This window comes from Lathamus discolor, unplaced genomic scaffold, assembly GCF_037157495.1.
Source record: "Lathamus discolor isolate bLatDis1 unplaced genomic scaffold, bLatDis1.hap1 Scaffold_66, whole genome shotgun sequence".
NCBI lineage: Eukaryota > Metazoa > Chordata > Aves > Psittaciformes > Psittacidae > Lathamus > Lathamus discolor.
The window spans coordinates 1,782,685-1,790,389 of NW_027069383.1; positions in this window are offsets into that span (position 1 = coordinate 1,782,685).

Sequence of the window (7,705 nt, forward strand, 5' to 3'; positions counted from 1 at the left end):
CTCCGGTTACGGTTAACGCTAACCCTAACCCTATCCCTAACCCTAACACCTAACCCTAACACCTAACCCTGTACCTAACCCTTACCCTGACTCTAACCCTAAACCTAACCCAAATTCGGAACCTAACCCTACCCGTGATCCTAAGCCGTATAATATTCATGGACCACAACCTGCCGTATCCAGCACTTCTGGGTCTCGGCATTGGCCCAAGCCACGTCCATGATTCTGAGCCTCATGAACCAATCCGTGGTGAAGCTGGGAGGGAGTGGAAGAGCAGGGATTGGAGCCATAGGACAAGGGCTGATGGGTTCCGAGAGGGAATTGCAGGCTGGAGATAAGGAAGGGATTCCCTAAGAGGGTGCTGGGGCACTGGGATGGCATGGATGGAGAAGGTTTGGCTGCTCCATCCCTGGCTGCAGTGCTGCAGGCCAGCTTGGAGCAAGCTGCTCTATGGAAGGCATCCCTGCCCATGGCAAGGGGTTGGAAGTGGATGATCTCAAGCTCCTTTCCAAGCCACCCCACTCCATGATCCATAACCATTGCATTCCATACCATTCCATTTTAATCTATTCTAATCCATTCTATGGAGAAGAGGGATGGGAAGGAGCCACATTGCGGCTGCTTCGCAAAGGAAAGCAGCGTGCCTTAGGCTCAAGGGCTGTCAAGCTGGAAGCAGCCTTCTCCTGAGCGCTCTTCCCAGTGCATCCAGGATGGGGAAGGGGACGGGATGGGAGCTGCTCCTTGCCTATTCCCGATGGCTGGAATTCCTTCTCCCCCTTACTTTTGCCCGACGCAGCAGTGAGCGGCTGTGAGGACCCATTGAGGGGTGATCATAGAATCATAGAATAGTTAGGGTTGGAAAGGACCTTAAGATCATCTAGTTCCAACCCCCCTGCCATGGACAGGGACACCTCTCACTAAACCATCCCACACAAGGCTTCATCCAACCTGGCCTTGAACACCACCAGGGATGGAGCACTCACAACCTCCCTGGGCAAGCGATTGCAGTGTCTCACCACCCTAACAGGAAAGAATTTCCTTCTTATATCCAATTTAAACTTCCCCTGTTTAAGTTTTAACCCATTACCCCTTGTCCTGTCACTACAGGCCCTGACAAAGAGTCCCTCCCCAGCATCCCTATAGGCCCCCTTCAGGTACTGGAAGGCTGCTCTTAGGTCTCCACGCAGCCTTCTCTTCTCCACGCTGAAAAGCCCCAACTTCCTCAGCCTGTCTTCACACGGGATGAGGGACCCCCCGCAGATGTGCGGGAATGCGGTGGCTGTGGGGAACTGGATGCTGAGCATCCGTGGCCAGGCGCCCCGCTGCGCATCCGTGCCTCCGACGATGCGCGACATCCCGTAAGAATCAGCCATGGGACGGGTACCGCAGGTCCCTCTTGAAGCAGAAGCTCAACACTTGATGGTTAGGGCTGAAGGGTGAGCATTGTCCCGCCCCATTGGGTGCTGCAGGGAAAAGGGACCCTACGCAGTGTCCCAGAGATGAGCGTCATCCTGCCTCCTAGGGTGCTGCAGGACAAAGGACCCTATGGGGTGCCCCATAGCTGTGCTGTGCCACCGCATGGGCTGATGGCAAGCAAGTGGGGCTCCTCAAATCCCACTCCCCATTGGTGTGACCGTGGCTGGGATCAGCAGCATCTCCCTGTGGAATACCAGGAACCCTGGAGCCCGGAGCCACTCACCCACAGCTGTCCCAGGAGCCTTGCACCAGCCAGGCCGAGGCCAGCAGGATGATGACACGGAGCAAAGCCATCGCTGCCACCACCGCTAAGAGTGACACCAAGGAGCTGCAAGCAAGGAGCTGCAAGCAAGGAGCTGCAAGCACCACTGCACCCAAAGTGCAACTGCCCCGCGGATACAGGTGCTGGATGCAGGTCCCTTGGAGCTGGGGCTGATGTCATAGAGAGGCAGGTTCCATGGGGGGAGCTCCATGGGGAGGGGGGTGGGTCAGGGGTGTCAATGGGGGCTTCCATGGGGAGATGGGGGGGTTCTGATGCGCTTGGGGTGCTCTGAATCCCTATGGGATGCTCTGGAGCTCTGTATGATGCTGTGGTTGTGGGATGCTGTGAATCTCTGTGGGGTGCTCTGCTTTGTGGGATGCTCTGGAGCCCTGTGGGATGCTCTGAATCCCTCTGGCATGCTCTGCTTGTGGGATGCTCTTAATCCTTGTGGGATGCTCTCCTTGTGGGATGCTCTGAATCCCTCTGGCATGCTCTGCTTCCTTGTGGGATGCTCTGAATCACAGAATCACAGAATCCCAAGGGTTTAAGGGACCTCAAAAGATCATCTAGTCCAACCCCCCTGCAAGAGCAGGGTAACCTACAGTACATCACACAGGAACTTGTCCAGGCGGGCCTTGAATATCTCCAGTGTAGGAGACTCCACAACCCCCCTTGGCAACCTGTTCCAGTGCTCTGTCACTCTTACAGTAAAGAAGTTCTTCCTGATGTTAACGTGGAACTTCCTATGCTCCAGTTTACACCCATTGCCCCTTGTCCTATCACTGGATATCACTGAAAAAAGCCTCGCTCCATCATTCTGACACCTACCCTTCACATGTTTGTAAACATTGATGAGGTCACCCCTCAGTCTCCTCTTCTCCAAGCTAAAGAGACCCAGCTCCCTCAGCCTCTCCTCATAAGGGAGATGTTCCACTCCCTTAATCATCTTTGTGGCTCTGCGCTGGACTCCTTCAAGCAATTCCCTGTCCTTCTTGAACAGAGGGGCCCAGAACTGGACGCAATATTCCAGATGCGGCCTCACCAAGGCTGAGTAGAGGGGGAGGAGAACCTCTCTTGACCTACTAACCACTCCCTTTCTAATGCACCCTAAGATGCCATTTGCCTTCTTGGCCACAAGAGCACATTGCTGGCTCATGGTCATCCTCCTATCCACCAGGACCCCCAGGTCCCTTTCCCCTTCGCTACTTTCCAGCAGGTCAACCCCCAACCTGTACTGGTACATGGGGTTGTTCTTCCCCAGATGCAAGACTCTACACTTGCCCTTGTTAAATTTCATCAAGTTTCTCCCCACCCAACTCTCCAGCCTGTCCAGGTCTCGCTGAATGGCAGCACAGTCCTCTGGTGTGTCAGCCACTCCTCCCAGTTTTGTGTCATCAGCAAACTTGCTGAGGGTGCACTCAGTTCCCTCATCCAGGTCATTGATGAAAATATTAAACAGCACCGGTCCCAGCACTGACCCCTGAGGAACTCCACTAGTCACAGACCTCCAGCTAGATTCTGCGCCATTGACCACAACTCTCTGCCTTCTTCCTTTCAACCAGTTCTCGATCCACCTCACTACTTGATCGTCAAGCCCACACTTCTTTAGCTTATCTATGAGGATGCTGTGGGAGACAGTATCAAATGCCTTACTGAAATCAAGAAAAACTACATCTACCGCTCTACCATCATCCCTCCACCTAGTCACTTCCTCATAGAAGGCTATAAGGTTGGTCATACATGACTTCCCCCTCATAAAACCATGTTGGCTGTTCTTAATGACCCCCTCATCCTTGATATGCCTAGTGATGGAGTCAAGAATAAGTTGTTCCATCATCTTTCCAGGGATGGAGGTAAGGCTGACCGGTCTATAATTACCCGGGTCCTCCTTCTTGCCCTTCTTATAGATTGGTGTGACCTTTGCCATCCGCCAATCCTCAGGCACCTCTCCCGTTTCCCATGACTTACCAAAGATGATGGAAAGTGGCCTAGCAATGACCTCCGCCAGCTCCCTCAGCACCCGTGGGTGCATTCCATCCGGACCCATCGATTTACAGATGTCCAGATTGCATAGCTGATCCCTAACCCAATCCTCATCTACCAAAGCAAACTCCTCCTTTGTCCTGACTCCTTCTGGGGCTATAGAAATCCGGGGCCCTCGGCGAGAGTCTGCAGGAGTAAAGACAGAGGCAAAGAAGGCATTCAGCACCTCTGCCTTCTTTATATCCTCTGTCTCCAGGGCACCCACTTCGTTCAGCAGCGGGCCTATATTGCCTCTTGTGTTAGTTTTATTTGCTATGTATTTGAAGAAGCCCTTTCTATTGTCTTTAACCCGACTAGCAAGACTGAGTTCCAAGGAGGCCTTAGCTGTCCTAATTGCCTCCCTACATCCTCTAACAACTGTCCTATATTCCTCCCAAGCGGCCAGCCCCTCCTTACATAATCCATAGATTCTCCTTTTCCACTTGAGTTTGCCCAGCAGCTCCTTGTTTAACCACGCCGGTCTCCTAGATCCCTTACTTGACTACCTACTCATTGGGACGCTCCGATCCTGAGCTTGGAAGAAGCGGTCCTTGAATGCTAACCAACTATCTTGAGCCCCTTTACCGCCTAATACACTTTCCCATGAGACTTCCCTTAGCAGTTGACTGAAGAGGCCAAAGTTGGCCCTTCGGAAATCCAGAACTGTGGCTTTGCTAGGTATTCTATTCCTCCCACACAGGATCCTAAACTCCACCATCCCATGGTCACTGCAGCCAAGGCTGCCATTGACCATCACCACTTCGACCAAACCCTCCTTGTAGGCGAGTACTAAATCTAGCAGCGCTGCTCTCCTAGTTGGTACGTCCACCATTTGCATTAAGAAATTATCATCAATGCACTCGAGGAACCTCCTAGACTGTGAATGACTGGCTGTGTGAGTCTTCCAGCAAATATCGGGGTAGTTAAAGTCCCCCACGACGACTAAGGCATGTAGTCTTGAATCCTTGTGGGGTGCTCTGATTCCTTATGGGATGCTCTGCTTGTGGGATGCTGTGAATCCCTCTGGGATGCTGTGGATGTCTATGGGATGCTCTGAACCCCTACGGGATGCTCTGCTTATGGGATGCTCTGAATCCCTATGGGATACTCTGCCTGTGGAATGCTCTGAATCCCTATGGGATGCTCTGCTTGTGGGATGCTGTGAATCCCTGTGGGATGCCCTGCTTGGGGGATGCTCTAAACACCTATGGGATGCTCTGCCTGTGGGATGCTCTGAATCCCTATGGGGATTTAAGGTCCCTTCCACCCCACACCACGCTGTCTGACTGTAAAGTACGATCTGCATTTGGCTGCAGAAGAGCTCTCGGCACTGAGTCAGGCCCAGGAGCAGGTGCAGACATTTGTGCAGAACATCCTGCCTCTGCTGCTGGCCTGGCCAGAGGCCACTGGAGACCGCTGAGGGCAGGTCAGGGCTGGAGAACAGCCAGGATCAAGGGCAGCAGCGCCACCTCCTCTGAAGGAAGCCCAAGGGCTGAGGCTCTGCAGTCTCTCCTTTCCCCTGCACCACCCTTGGCTTTCAGCCCCACAGCAGAGCCCTTCTGCAGCCGCTTCTCAGCTCTTGTTGTTCGCTGGCAGCTTCCAAAGGCACTTGTGCCTCTGCCGGAGCCAGAGCAACGGCCCAGCCCGTGCTGCGGTGTGTGGGGCGCTCTGATGGCACCATCAAGGGAGTGCAGGGCTCGGCAGCGCTGGCAGGAGCAGAGCTGTGGGGCCTGACCCTGCTCCCGGGGCTGACGTGGGTGAGCTCCAGCACTTGGGATTTTTGGGCAGGAACCTTGGGCAGTTAACCCCTAGGGTTAACTCCGGTTAGAGGCAACCCTAACCATAACCCTAACCCTAACCCTAACCCTAAACCTGGGATTAAACCCGCCCCTAGGGTTAATTCCGATTAGGGTTAATGCTAACCCTAAGCCTAACCCTAACCCTGGGGTTAACACCACCCCTAGGGTTAACTCCGGTTAGAGGCAACCCTAACCTTAACCCTAACCCTAACCGTAACCCTAACCCCAATCATAACCACTAACCGTAACCCTGACCCTAACCCTAAGACCTAACACTAACCCTAATCCTAACCCAGCCTAACCATAACCCTAACTTAATCCTGACCGTAATCCTAACCGTAACCCTGGGGTTAACTCCGCCCCTAGGGTTAACTCCGGTTACGGCTAACCCTAACCCTAACCCTAACCCTATCCCTACTCTTAACACGTAACCCTAAACCTAACCCTATCCCTAAACCTAACACATAACCCTAAACCTAATCCTGTACCTAACCCTGACCCTGACCCTAACCCTAAACCTAACCCTAATTCTAAACCTAACCCTAACCGTGATCCTAAGCCGGATAATATTCATGGACCACGACCTGCCGTATCCAACACTTGTGGGTCTCGGCATTGGCCCAAGCCACGTCCATGATTCTGAGCATCATGAAGCAATCCGTGGTGAAGCTGGGAGGGAGTGGAAGAGCAGGGATTGGAGCCATACGACAAGGGCTGATGGGTTCCGAGAGGGAATTGCAGGCTGGAGATAAGGAAGGGATTCCCTAAGAGGGTGCTGGGGCACTGGGATGGCATGGATGGAGAAGGTTTGGCTGCTCCATCCCTGGCTGCAGTGCTGCAGGCCAGCTTGGAGCAAGCTGCTCTATGGAAGGCATCCCTGCCCATGGCAAGGGGTTGGAAGTGGATGATCTCAAGCTCCTTTCCAACCCACCCCACTCCATGATCCATAAGCATTGCATTCCATACCATTCCATTTTAATCTATTCTAATGCATTCTATGGAGAAGAGGGATGGGAAGGAGCCACATTGCGGCTGCTTCTCAAAGGAAAGCAGCGTGCCTTAGGCTCAAGGGCTGTCAAGCTGGAAGCAGCCTTCTCCTGAGCGCTCTTCCCAGTGCATCCAGGATGGGGAAGGGGACGGGATGGGAGCTGCTCCTTGCCTATTCCCGATGGCTGGAATCCCTTCTCCCCCTTACTTTTGCCCGACGCAGCAGTGAGCGGCTGTGAGGACCCATTGAGGGGTGATCATAGAATCATAGAATAGTTAGGGTTGGAAAGGACCTTAAGATCATCTAGTTCCAACCCCCCTGCCATGGACAGGGACACCTCTCACTAAACCATCCCACACAAGGCTTCATCCAACCTGGCCTTGAACACCGCCAGCGATGGAGCACTCACAACCTCCCTGGGCAAGCGATTGCAGTGTCTCACCACCCTAACAGGAAAGAATTTCCTCCTTATATCCAATTGAAACTTCCCCTGTTTAAGTTTTAACCCATTACCCCTTGTCCTGTCACTACAGGCCCTGACAAAGAGTCCCTCCCCAGCATCCCTATAGGCCCCCTTCAGGTACTGGAAGGCTGCTCTTAGGTCTCCACGCAGCCTTCTCTTCTCCGGGCTGAAAAGCCCCAACTTCCTCAGCCTGTCTTCATACGGGATGAGGGACCCCCCGCAGATGTGCGGGAATGCGGTGGCTGTGGGGAACTGGATGCTGAGCATCCGTGGCCAGGCGCCCCGCTGCGCATCCGTGCCTCCGACGATGCGCGACATCCCGTAAGAATCAGCCATGGGACGGGTACCGCAGGTCCCTCTTGAAGCAGAAGCCCAACACTTGATGGTTAGGGCTGAAGGGCGAGCATTGTCCCGCCCCATTGGGTGCTGCAGGGAAAAGGGACCCTACGCAGTGTCCCAGAGATGAGCATCATCCTGCCTCCTAGGGTGCTGCAGGACAAAGGACCCTATGGGGTGCCCCATAGCTGTGCTGTGCCAGCGCATGGGCTGATGGCAAGCAAGTGGGGCTCCTCAAATCCCACCTCCCCATTGGTGTGACCGTGGCTGGGAGCAGCAGCATCTCCCTATGGAATACCAGGAACCCTGGAGCCACTCACCCACAGCTGTCCCAGGAGCCTTGCACCAGCCAGGCCGAG